Source organism: Acinonyx jubatus, chromosome D4, assembly GCF_027475565.1.
Source record: "Acinonyx jubatus isolate Ajub_Pintada_27869175 chromosome D4, VMU_Ajub_asm_v1.0, whole genome shotgun sequence".
Classification (NCBI taxonomy): domain Eukaryota; kingdom Metazoa; phylum Chordata; class Mammalia; order Carnivora; family Felidae; genus Acinonyx; species Acinonyx jubatus.
The window spans coordinates 12,139,491-12,154,678 of record NC_069391.1 but is presented as its reverse complement, the minus strand read 5'-3'; the positions used below and the strand labels follow the sequence as shown (position 1 = coordinate 12,154,678).

The 15,188-nt window shown below is 35.0% G+C and overlaps 1 protein-coding gene and 1 non-coding gene across 6 annotated transcripts in view; both read left to right on the top strand.

The window, feature by feature from the left end:
* The window catches only part of RABGAP1 (RAB GTPase activating protein 1), a 178,280-nt gene that overhangs the window by 29,687 nt on the left and 133,405 nt on the right, over positions 1-15,188 (top strand). The gene's annotated exons all lie outside the window — the stretch shown is intronic.
* On the top strand, positions 1,807-1,917 carry LOC113592919 (U6 spliceosomal RNA). The gene has a single exon (XR_003412922.1). It is a non-coding gene; the product is annotated as a U6 spliceosomal RNA (small nuclear RNA).

The following is a 15,188-nucleotide window of genomic DNA, read 5'->3' as shown; positions in this document are numbered from 1 at the left end:
AAAATGTTGAGAGTGGTGTGTTTGTATATGATTAAAGTTTTATGAAAGTCAGATATACTGTTGTATTAGTAAGATGTTTTATGTAAGCATTATGGTAACCACAAAGCAAAAATCCATGATAGTTACATAAGAGATAAAAAGAAGAGAATCAGGGTATACCGCCTTGAAAAATAACAGTTCATGAAGGAAGACAGTGAGAAAGGAACAAGGGAACTACAAAACAACCAGAAAACAATAACATAGCATTATAAGTTCATACCTATCAATAATTACTTTAAATGCAAATGAACCAAACTCTGCAAATGATGTAGTGTTGAATGGATAAAAAAATAAGACCTTCCCACTGTATTCTGCCTGTTAGAGACTCATTTCAGCCTTAAGAACACACACAGACTCCATGTGAAGAATTGGAAAAGCTATTCCATGAAATGGAAACCAAAAGAGAGCAGGGATAACTAAATTTATAACAGACAAAATAGACTTTAACTCAAAAACTGTAAGAAGAGACAAAGAGTATAATGTAATGAAAAATGGGTCAGTTCATTAAGAGGATATAACAAGTGTAAATATATATGTACTGAGCATCAGAGTACCTAAATACATTAAGCAAAATAGATCTGAAGGAAGAAATAGACCATACGATAATAATAGGGAACTTCAGTAGTCTATTTTAAACAATGGATCATTTGGACACAAAACTAATAAGGAAACTTTGGACTTGAACTATACCTTAAACCAAATGGGCCTAACAGGCATATATAAAACATTCTACCCAACAGCAGAATACATATTCTCAAGCATACACAGAATATTTTCCAGAATGGATCATATGTTAAGTCACAAAACAAATCTTAACAAATTGAAGACTGAAATGATGCCAGATATCTTTTCTAGCCATAGTGGTACGAAGTTAGAAATTAATAACAAGAGGAAAATTTGAAAATCAACAAATATTTGGAAATTAACATATTCCTGAACAACCACTGGATCAAAGAAGAAATCAAAAGAGAAATCAAAAAACATTTTGAAACAAGCAAAATGGACACATAACATTTCACATTCCACAATGCGTATGTGGAATCTAAGTCAAAGTCAAAGTGAAATGGTGGTTGCTAGGGGTAGGAGGTGATGGTGGGAGAAAGGAGATGTTAAAGAATACAAGTTTTCAGTTATGCAGTTATTAGGTTTTGGAGATCTAATGTACAGCATTGGGACTATAGTTAACAATACCGTATTATATAATTAATTGAAAGTACCTAAGAGAATAAATCTTAAATGCTCTCACCACACACAGAAATGGAGTTGGTGGATGTATTAACCTTATTGTGGTAATCATTTCACAATATATACACTTATCAAATCATGTTGTACACCTTAAACTTATACAATGTTTTATTTCAATTAAGTCTTGATAAAATTGGAACAAAAGTAAAGACCCTCCCATAGATTTTTTTCATAAAAAATTATCAGAAGTGTTTAAAATCTTTTTAAAAATGAACTATTTTTACCATAGTCATAAGAAATATCAAAATAATTTGGCTGAGTGGAAGAAGACAGGCCCTCCCCCTGAAGAAAAGACAGTGCTACTTATGTATAATTGTAGAAGATGCAAACCTAATCTATAGTCACAGAAAGCCATTCAGTGGTTGCCTGGGGGTGTGATGATGGGACAGGGAAAAAGAGTAGGAGTAGAAAGGGCACAAGGAGTTTTGGGCATTATGGATATGTCCACTGACTTGACTTGTGTGTACATATGCCAGAATTCACCAAAGTGCATATTTAAAATACATGCATTTAAATGTACATGTGCTCACTTTGGGAGCACATATATTGAAATTGTAATGATACAGAGAAGACCAGCATGGCCCCTGTGCAAGGATGACACATGATGCACATCGAGTATACCATAACATATTTGCTTTTTTTAAAAGAAAGGATTAAACAGATTTTATTATTTTAATTTATTTTTTAATTTTTATTTTTTTTTTATTAAGTAGGCTCCACCCCCAGCATGGAGCTTGAACTCACAACCCTGAGATCAAGAGTCACATGCTCACATAGGGGCGCCTGGGTGGCTCAGTCGGTTAAGCGGCCAACTTCAGCTCAGGTCATGATCTCACGGCCCGTGAGTTCGAGCCCCGCGTCAGGCTCTGTGCTGACAGCTCAGAGCCTGGAGCCTGTTTCAGATTCTGTGTCTCCCTCTCTCTGACCCTCCCCCATTCATGCTCTGTCTCTCTCTGTCTCAAAAATAAATAAACGTTAAAAAAAAAAAATTAAAAAAAAACAGAGTCACATGCTCACTGACTGAGCCAGCCAGGCACTCCTTAAAGAAGAAGTTAATAAACTTGAAGATTAGTAGAAACATCCAAAGAACAGAAAGAAAAAATAATGAAAAATGAAAAAAGCCTCTGAGAAAGATGAGATGTTATTAAGTGTAACAGCATACTCATGTGTTTCGGCAGAAGAAAGAAATGAGCAGAAAAAGTGTTTGAAGAAATAAAGTCTGAAAAGTCCCACATTTATTTATTGAAAAATAATAATCTACACATCTAAGAAGCTTACCACACTCTAAGATAAATTAAGAAAGATTCACAAAAAAGCTTATCTTAGTAAAATGTTGAAAACCAAAGACAAGAAATCTTGAAAGGAACAAAAGGAAAATGATTTGGTTCCTAGAAGGAGACCTCAGTAAGATTTATAGCTGACTTCTTAGCAGAAATAGTGGAGGCTTGATGCCAGTGGGATAACCTGTTCAGAGTGCTCAGAGAAAAAACTCAACCAAGAATCCTAGCAAAGCTATTGGTTAGAATTGAAGCTGAAATAAAGACATTCTGAAATACACAAAAATTAAGAGAATTTACTGCTATCAGAACGACCTTATAAGAAATACTAAAAGTTCTTCAGGCCAAAAGCAAGTGACTTCAAACAATAATTTTAATCCTTAGCACTATTAAAGATAATTGTATAATAATAGAGACCGTATAAGTACATTTTTTCTTCTCTTTTGTATATATAATATGTGTATATTCTACCTATAACATAAATATGATGTATTTGCCAGCCACAAAAATGAAGTAGAAGCAGAGCTATATTACAACTTAATAAATGACTTAATATGGTAATTCAAAGCCACAAGAACAAATAAGGAGAGCTAGAATTGATAAATTTATAACAAGCTATAAATGTATATTCTCCTCTCACCTTCTTTTAAATCTATAAAGGAACAATTATAAAAATCTTTTGGATTTGTAACATAGATATAATATGTATAATAATGCCATGGTAGGGAATACTGCTAAATTACTAGAATTAGTATAAATCAGAAACTGATTCTAATAAATTAAGATAATACCCAGTAAGTTCTAGAGCAACCAGTGAGATGGGGTGTGTGTATATATATGTATGTATATCTATATCACTAAAGAAATGTCAATGCTATATTAGAAAATATTCACTACTAAAAACAATAAAAGATGGATAAAGGAATGGAAAATACATGAAACAGATGCATAAAAATTAAAAAACAAAATGGCATACCTAAATTGAACTGTGTCAAGAATAACAAAATGGATTAAGCAATAGAGTTAAAAAAACCATCAGCAGTGTATAAAACACCATGATCCAGTTGTATGTTCTCAGTAGGAGACACACTTTAAATACAAAAATAGAAACATTTAAAATAAAAGATGGGAAAAGACCTGGCATGCAGACATTATGGGTTACAGCTTAAATATGTATAGGAAAATTTCTACCTGTAAATTCCTGTATTATGGAAGAAGGAAAAATTCAAATCAGTAATCTTTTACTTTAAGACATTGGAAAAAGAAGGGCAACCTAAATGTAAAACAAGCCAAAGTAAGGAAAAAAAAAGATAAGAGCAGAAATCAATGAAACAGAGGATAGAAAAATAGAGAAAAAAATCAATAAAGCAACCCGGTTCTCTGAAAAGATTAATAAAATTGATAAAACCTTGGATTGGCCAAGGAAAAAAATTACTAGAATTAGAACTGAAAGAAAAGACAATACTACCAAACATATGTTAAACAAAAAGGATTATAAGGGACTATTAGGAATAGTAATACGCCAAAAAAGAACTTACTGAAATGGATAAATTTCTAGAAAAACACTAATGAAACTGTGAATAGACCTATAACAAGAGGTTGAATTAGTAATAAAAAATGTACCCATAAAGCAAGCTCTGGCCTACCTAGATGGCTTTATTCCCTGAATTCTACCAGATACTTAAGTAAGAATACCAGTTCCTCACAAACTATCCCCAAAAATAGAAGAAAAAAAAAAAGGATATTTCCTGACTAAATCTATGAGGAAGATACTGTGCCAATGCCAAAACTAGACAAAGACATCACAAGAAAACTACATACCTATATTTCTTATAAATCGGGACACAAAAGTCCTCAACAAAATACAAGCATACTTATTAATTCAGCAGTATATGAAAAGAATTACATACTGTGATCAAGTGGGATTTACTCCAAGAATGTAAGGTTGGTTTAATAACTGAAAATCTATTAAGGTAATGTAATGTATCAATGGAACTAAAAACAAAACTACATGATCGTTTTTAGTGGACACAGGAACAATGTTTGCTGAAATGCAGCACCTTTTATGAAAATAAAGAAATTGAGAAAAAAAATCAACTATGAATGTAACTTCTTCAACCTGGTTAACAGCATCTATGAAAAACTCACAGCTAAAATCTTTCTTGGTGGTAAAAGAGTAGATTCTTTCCCCTTAAGTTCAGCCTAAAGACCTGGATGTATGCACTTAACTACCTCTGGTCAACATTGTACTGGAGGGTACAACCAGGGCACTCAGGCAAAAATATAAAAGGTATCCAGATTGGAAAGAAGGAAGTAAAAACTATGTTTGCAGTTGACATGATCTTGTATATGGAGAACCCTAAGAAATCTAAAAAAAATATATATTAAAACTAAGAAGTTTAGCAATATTGTAGGATACAAGATCAATGTACAAAAAATCAGTTTTATTTGTATACATTTGCAATGAACAACCTTAAAGTAACAGTGAAAAAACAATTTATGATAACATGAAAAAGAATGAAATAGTATGAAGTTAAACAAAAGTGCAAATCTTAGGCTTTGAAATCTGTAAAACATTGTTCAAAGAAAATAAAGAAGATCTAAATAAATGGAAGTCCATTCGTTGTTCATGTATCAGAAGACTTATTCTGAAGATGGCATTACTCCTCAAATTGATCTACACATTCAGTGCAGTCTTTATCATAATCCTAGGTAACATCTGTGTAGAGGTTTATGTGACAGTTGTAAAATTCATTTTGGATTTCAGGGGACCCTGAATAGGCCAAAATAATCTTGAAAATGAAGAACAAAGTTGGAAGACTCAGACTTTGCAATTTCAAAACTTATTATAAAGCAGTGGTAATCAAGATAGTGTAGTATTGACATAAGGCTAGTCATATAGATCACTGGAATACATTTGAGAAATAGAACATTAAGAAATAGAACCATATTTCTGTGATCAGCTGATTTAGACAAGGTTACCAATACCATTCAATTGAGAGGGTTTTTTTTTTTTTCTTCAACAAATTGTGGTGGGACAGCTGGATAGCCATGTTCAAAAGAGTGAAGTTGCAGCCTTACCTCACACCATATACAAAAATTAGCTTAAATGGATTACAGACTTCAGTGTAAGAGCTAGAAGTGTAAAACTCTTGGAAGAAACATGGGATAAATTTACATGACTTCAGATTTGACAGTGGATTCTTAGATTTCACACCAAAGGAGCAAAGGAAAAAAGACAACCCACAGGATGTATTTAAGGCATATAAAAAGCTAAACAATCTAAATGTTTACCAACTACTAAATGGATAAATAAAATGTGATGTATAATGGAATATTATTTGGTCATAAAAAGGAATAAAGTACTGATACATGCTGCAATATAGATGAACCTTGAAGACATGTTAAATGACAGTTAAGTCAAAAAGTCCACAGATTATATGGTTCCATCAATATGAAATATCTAGAAGAGTTAAATCTTCAGAGGCAGAGGGTCAATTAGTTGTTGCTTATTTAGGGCTGGAGTTATTGAGGGAAAGGGGAGTTGATACCTGTGGTGGTGTTTGGGTTTTTTGTGTGCTTTTTTTTGAGGTGATGAAAATATTTTAAAATTTTTTTAATGTTTTATTTATTTTTGAGAGACAGAGTGAGAGCAGGGGAGGGGCAGAGAGAGAGGGAGACACAGAATCCAAAGCAGGCTCCAGGCTCTGAGCTGTCAGCATAGAGCCTGATGCAGGGCTCGAACCCATGAACTGTGAGATCAAGATCTGAGGTGAAGTCAAATGCTTACCGAGCCACCCAAGCACCCCATGATAAAAATATATTAAATTAACTTTGGTGTTGGTTGCTCCTTTCTGTGAATATACTGGAAACCATAGAATGTATGCTTTAAGTAAGTGAGTTGTATACGAATTATATCTGGCCTACTCTTTGGAGAATTGGCAGTAAAGAGGCAAGACTGGTTGGTAGTAAGAAGAGTAGATAGAAGGCTGTTTTAGTCAGGGCGTCTGGGTGGCTCAGTTTGTTAAGCCTGCGACTCTTGATTTCGGCTCAGGTTATGATCTCATGGTTCTGATTCAGGGTATATTTCAAGGTAGAACTGATAGGGTGGGCAAATTAGATGTGGGATTTGAGGCAAAGAGGGAAATAAATGATGGTTCCTAGATTTTGGTCTGAGCTGTAAGGTATATGGTAGTGCCATTTACTAAAATGGAAAGAGATAGGACCAGGATCAGGTTAAAGGGATCAGAAGTTCAGGATGTTGATGAGATTGATCCTCCAGAGTGACTGTGACTAGCATCAACAGTATATAGATGGTATTTAAAGCTGTGGGACTAGGTGAGATCACCCAGAGTGAGCATTAGAAACTGAAGAGTTAGTGAAGAGCTGATTCTTGGAGTACTTCAACATTGAGAGATGGAGATAAAGAGAAGCCAGCAGAGAAGAGTGAGAGGATATAACTAGTGAGATATAAAGAAAACTAGGAGATTTGGAGTGCCTTGGGAGAGAAATGAAGAAAGTGTTTCAAGAGAGTGGGAATAACCAGGTATGTTAGATTCTGCTGAGAGGTTGCTTTAGATGGTGACTGAAGAATGATAGGATAGAGGCCTGGGTGATCCTTAAGAAGGGTGTTTTTTTGCTTGTTTTTTTTTTTTGTTGTTGTTTTCAAGAGAGATGAGATCATTAGCATTACTGTGGGTTGGGTTGTAAGTGGTAGCTGAGGAGGAAGTGGTGATAGTGTAGACAACTGTTTTAAGGAGTTCTGCTAAAAAAAACAAAACAAAACAGAAAAATGGAGTGGTAACTGAAGAGTAATAGGGATTCCAGTGAGAGATTTCCTGATATGTGTGTACTGATAAGAGTTATTCAGTAAAGAAGGGGACATTACTAGTACCAGAGAATTGCTAAGTCTTTGGTTAGGTTGGGAAGAGAGATTTCCTGTGTGTGAGTGGAGGGGTTAACCTAGGAGCAATTTCTGTAATATGAAGGAAGACAGCATAAATGAGTACACATGCAAATAGATGAGTCTTCTCTCTTTTTGGAGAAGACTTAAAATTGTCTTGTTAATTTTTGAAATACTGTTTGACTTACTCTTCCTGTTTCTAATTTGATGAATCATTTATGGTAAATGGGAAAGACCCTCAGGGTTCCTGCAGAGAACTTTTTTTGTGCTCTCTCATATCTTGTTTACTGAAAAGAAATGTTCTGTTTTTTAGACCAGGAAATTGAGCAATATGTTCTACAAATTAAAAATGTTTCCTGTATGTATTTCCATGTATTTTCAGTACATCTGGACAGTATATTGGTTTACTGTATGTAGAAATGGTAAGTGGAGAAGTAATAGAATTGTTGAATCTTTGATATTTTCATCAAAGTCAAATATAATAGGATTACTGCAAACGTGTTGCTCAGTGATGCTGATGACTTTTTAAAACTGTTGTCTCAGCCACTACTAGATTGTAAAATTGCATTGGATTTAGAAAATACATTTTCCCCCCAAATTTTTATTTAAATTCTAGGTAGTTAACATATAGTATAATTTTGTTTTCAGGAGTAGAATTTAGTGATTCATCACCTTCATATAACACTCCAGAAAAATACATTTAAAAGTCTGTCATTGATCCACCCCAAAAGTCCTAATTGAGTGTTTTGTTGAATTATTCAGTTGATAGCTAGTAATCCACCAAATGCTGTTTTTAGGCACCGAAGTTGAGAACTCCTCATTTTTGGAACTATGATGACCTAGAAAACCTAAAAATGTCCTAGTACGAAATATTTAGAGAGCTGGATGAAATATAACAAATATCTTTCATAGCTATATTCACAAGAAAGTAATCTCAAAAGAATAATAGCAAAGAGGGACACTGAAAGCCAGAACTATACATATATGCTGACACTGGGTCCGTACTGGGGGAATTTCCTGCTTTACGATCAGTGGGCTTGGGTTTTGACTAAATTGGAGAAGAGATAAAGCTTTGGGTTTTACAGAGAGGGGTGTTGGAACTGAGATTTCCTTATATAACACCTTCAGGCTAACTGAAAGGATAGATTTGGAAAAAATAACTTGTTTATAGTCATAGGAAGAAAATAAGGAAGCTTATATATTTTAGGTTGGACACAGGTTTAGAGGGGAGTCTTGTTGATAACTTGTTCCAGTGGGCTTGCCTTCAGGTATTTGGGATTTGAATTTATACTACCTGCATGTTCCTGGGTTGGTAATACTCTTAGGGCTCCTGACAGAATCAATTGCAGAACTATTCTGGAGGGACATGCTTGCCACCCAGGCTGCATGGTATTTCTACAGATAACTTTGATACAGAATATCAAACATTCCAAAATTTACAAAGACCCAGAGTAGGCAAACCCCAGCAGGATCAAATCTCACCAACACTTGCACATTTGAATTATTAGCTGTAACTTTAAGATAGATATGATTTAAATGATTGAAAATTTAAAGAAAAATTTGAAAATATTAGGATAGAACAAAATTATTTAAAAATCTAATAAAAGACCAAGCAAACTTCATGAAAATCAGAGCAAGTAAAGTTAAAGGTACAACTGATGTGTTAAATAGTAGATTAGACATGGTTGAAGAGAAAATCAAGTACCTGCAAAATCAACCTGAGGAAATTACTCAGAAAATAGAATAGAGTGGGAGAAAAGGAAATAACTTGAGATAATAGCTGAATATTTTCCACAAGTGATAAAAGATACAAATCAGCTTCAAGAAACAGAGTGAGTCCCAATCAGGATGACAGTGGGGGCGCCTGGGTGGCTCAGTCTGTGAAGCAACCCTCCAACTCTTGATCTCAGCTCAGGTCATGATCTAGTGTTTTGTGGGTTCGAGCTCCACAACAGGCTTTGCACTGACAGCACAGAGCCTGCTTGGAATTCTGTCTCTCCTCTCTTTGGTCCTCCACTTTCTCTCAAAGTGAAAAAATAAACTTAAAAAAAAAAAGGATGACAGTGAAACTGCAGAATATCACAGACAAAGAGAAGCTCTTTAAAGGGTGAATGAGAATAGAGATCAATTGGACATGGTTCCTGCTTATATATATAAGCAGATGCTAAAGCTTAGGGTAGATGACAGTTCAGATTCTTGCTGCAGTGGATTGTAGTAGTCTTTGCTTTGTAACAAACTACCTCAGATCTCAGAACTGAGTGGCTTAAAACAGTTTATTACTTTCTAATGATTTTATGCATTGAGTGGGTTGTTTCGCTGGTCTTGTTTTGGTTCATATAACTTCATTCAATTGATACATTGACTGAAGACTGAGCTTAATTGGGATGGCTGAGTCTTTTCCTGTAGTCTTTCATCTCAGACTTCGTCATGGCAGCATGGTGGTCCTAGGACAATGTGGAAGCTATAAGGTATCTTTTAAGGTTAAGGCTTAGAAATTACATGGTGTCACTTCTGCCACATTGTATTGATCACAGCAAGTCACAGGGCCAATCCAGGAAATAGACTATATCTCTTGATGGAGGAGCTGTAGAGATACCGTGGCTATATTTTTAATTTTCAACATTAATGCAGTTAGATAAATGCTACGGTAGAGGAGCTGTAGAGATACTGTGGCTATATTTTTAATTTTCAACATTAATGCAGTTAGATAAATGCTACAGTAGAGATTAACAAAGGGTGCTATAGAACAAAGGATGGAAACTTGTCTCAGCTTGGGGGAGGAGTCTGGGAAAGCTTCTTGGAGAAGGTAATGCTTTAGTTAAGCCCTTTAAAGAAGAGCTTTATATGATGATGTAGTTATAAAAAACACAGGTATTTATCTTCATAAAATGTTTTGACAATTCACATCAAAATCGGAAAACTTTTGTAAATTCAGAACATGTATTTTCTCTACCTGACTCCTCTTGTGTAGGAATATTATACCCTTAGCTCTTAATCAAAGATACTCTATAAATCTTGGTTGGGAGTACATTGATGAGCCAATACTTCTTTGGTGAAAAGTTCAGTTAGAGAATTTTTTAATCTTTTTCTTCTTGAAAAATCCACCGAACATTATTTTAGTTGGAAAGAAGTTGCCAACCTGTATTGAAATAGCTGATAAAGAAGTCACTCCTTCTCACTTAGCATTGCCTAAACTAATTTTCTGACTTTGTATCTGATATTACTTGCTTTAGTATCAGGTGATCTTGTCCTCTAATGTAGGTCTTTTATTCAGCAAACAGAGTAACTGAACCATGAACACACAGTTTAATTAAGGGGATCAGGATGATGGTGGGGAGACACATAAGGAACTATGTCATTATAAAATTCATCAAGTACCAGAATATAGATAAAAGCAGATTTATATGAGAACATAATTATTGCCTATTAAAGCAAAGAAAGGTTTCATAGAGTAGGTAACAATTTAGCAAAACCTTAAAGAATGATTAAGAATTACTCAAAGTGAGTCTGTGAAATGTAGAAAAATCAACAGGCTTGAAAAAGGCCTAGGGTTATGATCACTGCATACAGTAGAATTGAACGTGCTTGCTTTCCTTTTTTCTCCCAAATGGACTTTTTGTTATTTGTTTTCTCTAATTATAAAAATAATGTCTGCTTTATACATAAAATTCAGACAGTATGAGACGTAAGTAAAACCCAGTCATAATCCTATTATTTAGCAACACAATCATAAATATTTTGGGTCTTTCTTCACTTAACTTTTCAGGATGAATTTACAAGGTGCTGTTCCTTCTCTTTCCCTTTTTAAGTTAATGTTAGTAATTCCTAATGATAATTTTAGGTTGTTTCTCTGGTCCTTCCTTCAGGCAGTAAGATAAAAAGATGGATAGCCAGAACAGCTGCAATTTATAAATGACACAAGGAAATTCAGTGATTTATCAAAGATCGCAGAATGAGTATGTGAGTGGGTTTGAAGTCAGTAACAATACTTTCCAGTATCCAAATGGGACTTCTGGTTCTTTTGTGCCTTGCTTTCTGGTAAAACTGAGATTTATGTACTTGTTTCAAGATGCCTTAGCTTTTACACTGAAGCTGAGTAAAATTACTCAGTCTGAACCATTTTCACTTCTATTTTCATTGCAGTCTGACACAAGTAGTGGGAACTGTAGATCATCAGGAATTTGTCTTTAATTTTCTCAACATCTGTGGATATCTCAAGTGCACACTGTCATTTCATAAGCATGCATTTCCTAAGACAAAATCTCTACTGGAAAAAGATCCCAAACTGCCTAACATAGCTTTGGATAACTGTCAAATCAAGTGGTGCCTAGTTGGTATTGTTGCAGAGAACGGAAACGGGCTATAAAGTTAGAAGTAGAACATTAACACCAGGAAATGACTCTGGCTTTTGCCTTTGAAACGTTTTGTCCTTTGCTTCTATAAATGCAGTTTTGCTCTTAAGGAAATAGACCTGTAGCCAATTCTACCCTATAAATTATTACTTTTATTTGATACATTTAGAAAGGACAGGTGTTACTTCAGTAATGGGTCTTACACATAAATAGTAGGTGTGTTCTTAGTTTTCTCTGGATAATGGCAAGTGGAAGAACTGCTTTTTTTTTTCTTGTTGTTGTTGTTACTTGGTTTTTCAAACCTCCTCTCCAGAAGGTGGGTCAGAATTTATTTAGAAATAGCTGAAAGTGGGGGTTGCCTGCAGGCTCATTTGGTGGAGCATGTGACTCTTGATCTCAGGGTTGTGAGTTCAAGCCCCACGTTGGGTGTAGAAATTACTTAAAAATAAAATATTTAAGAGGCGCCTGGGTGGCTCAGTTGGTTAAGTGTCCGATTCTTGATTTTGGCCCAGGTCATGATCTCATGGTTCCTGAGATTGAGCCCCACATTGGGCTCTATGCTGACAGCGCAGAATCTGCTTGGGACTCTCTGTCTCTCTTTCTCTGCCCCTTCCTGCTCATGCTGTCTCTGAAAATAAATAAACTTTAAAAAAATAAAATCTTTAAAAATAAAAGCTGAAAGTGATACTAATTGTATGCTTACTAATTGACAGGTACTGTGATGTAGAAATGAGATAATCCCTGTAAAAATCATATATAATGCCTTAATTATAAATAATAAATGCCCAGTAAGCATATTATTATTGTATCATTGAATCCTCATGACATGACAGTCCTATGAGATAGATATTAACACTTTCATTTTAGAGATGAGGCAGTTGTGGCTCCCAGAGGGTAATTTGCCCACAGCCAACAGTTAGTATCAGAGCCATGTCCCAAATTCAGCTCTTACTGTGGAGCCCAGGATGTAAGTACAGGCTGCTGTTCACATGGTCTGTATGTGAATGGTGACCCCTGGAGTTGTGCCATAAGCCAGCTCTTGTGCCCACTGTTTTTACTACCACCCTGCTTTATAAGCAGACTTATGAATAAATCACTTGCCATGCAGTCTCTGTCCTTACAAACATTTATGTCTGCGTTTACAGTAGCTGCTAAATTGGCTACTTTATATTTATTGGGTTTTTTCCCCTCAATTCAGGACTGTTTCTTAAAGTATTCTCCCCTCCTCCTCTTAATCTAGTTTACACAGAGATGAACATAAATCTGAATATGACCATTGATTTATCCATACATACCTGCTTTGCTTTTTTTATTTTTATATTTCTGTTAAGTTAGAAGTCTTTGTTGGGCTTCAAAATAAAATTGTTTTGTAGCATGTTAATTGGTCTTGCCCAGTATTCTTAGTAAATGTTAAACCTTTAATGATTCTCAGAATAATAGAAAATGATGCTTTGTTTTTGTTGTATTTAAGTAAACAAAGCTAAAATAAAGCATTCAGATTTCATTTTTTATAAGTCAAAATCTGTAGAGTATCCAGTATCAAAATTGGTAAAATAATACTACTTTGGCTTGTATTCTTTGCATTTATAAAACTCAATTCAGTAAACCTATATTGCAGGTACACTGTGCAATGAATCTATCCAAAGCTTTGGGAATAATATAAAGATACCTTAAGAAGCAATTCCTGCCATCTAATCCAGACTGGTTCAAGGTCTGGTTCTATAAAACATGTATGCTCATATGGTAGCACTCCCTAAGGAGGGACTAATTAAACCCCATATAGTGGGGTTAAGATTTCCCAGAGTAGGTAACAGAATTTAAGCTTCGTCTTAACAGAAAGCAGAAGGAGAAGAGGACTTTCTAGGAAAGGGAACAGTCTATAGAGTCTTGATGCTTGAAAGCTTATGATATGTCTTAGGGAAGTTGAGTGATTTTGACGTGTCTGGTAAGAGATGAAAGCATAAATTGGGCAGAGTTGTGAAAAATTCATAGAATATAGTTACAAATTTGGGCTTTATCTTATGGAAATTGAGGAAACATGGAAGGGTTTGATCAGAACTAAGGTTTGCAATTGTAACTTGAATGGCCATATGACAGATCAGAGGGGAGAGAGAAAGAAGGCAGGGAAACTCTTACCTTTCCAGTAGACTTATGTAAAATGAAAGAAGCTGTCCTGTGGTATTACCTACATGGAGGGTGGAAAAAATGCACAAGTGAGCAAGGATCAGTAAGCTTTGTGAGTATTGTGGGAATGAGAGAAGTGACGGGTGATTGTGCTCTTCATAGGCTCACTAAGTGGATAGTATTACAATTCACTGATTTAAAAAAAACAACAACAACAACAAAGCAAGGGTGGCGCCTTGCTGGCTCAGTCTGTAGAGCATGTGACTCTTGATGTTGGGGTCGTGAGTTTGATCCCCACAATGGCGTAGAGCTTACTTTAAAAAATAAAAAGAATACAGAAGGAGGAACAGACAGTGAGTTAAGTTTGACACACTAAGTCTGGAATATCTACCTGAAGAATTCTCTCCAGTAGGGAGCTAAGGAAGGGGTTGTAGGTATATATTAGGGATTGTTTGTATATCATTGGCCATAGATGAGGTGGCCACAGGAGAGCCTGTAAAATAAGGTTATTGCCAAAACAAGAACCCTGGATGAATATCTTTTGGGATGCAATAGAAAAAAGTAAATAGTTCTTTTTTGTAGAAACCACTTGTTTTTTTCTAATTTTTAAAAAACAGACTTTATTTTTTAGCGCAGTTTTAGGTTCACAGCAAAACGGAAAGTACAGAGATTACTTCTATAATCCCTGCTCCCACAAATGCATAGCCTTCCCCACTATCAATATCCCTTTTCTATTTTAAGTTTATTGAGTTAAAGTTTACACACAGTAATATGCAGCCCTTTTAGGTGTATAGTTCTATAAGCTGTAGTGAATATAAACTCTTACATGACAACCACCACAATTAAGATACAGAATATTTTAACCATTCCAGAAAGTTCCTTTGTACTTTTTTTTAGTGAATCCTCTCATCTCCTTCCTAGCCCCTGACAACCAATGATCTGATTTCCATCGCTATAGTTTTCCTTTTCCGGAATTCCATATAAATGGAACCTTACGGTATGATGGAGTTTTTTGTGTCTGGCGTCTTTTACTTGGAATAATCCATGTTATTGTGTGTATTAATAATTCATTCCTTTTTACTGCTGAGTAGTATGCCATTATATAGCTATATGGCAGTTTATGCACTAAGCAGTTGATAAACATTTATATTCAGTTTTTGGTGATTATCAATACTGCTATAAACATGCACAAAGAGGCACAGGTGTTAATTTTTCTTGAGTAAATGCCTAGGACTGAGTCATATGGTA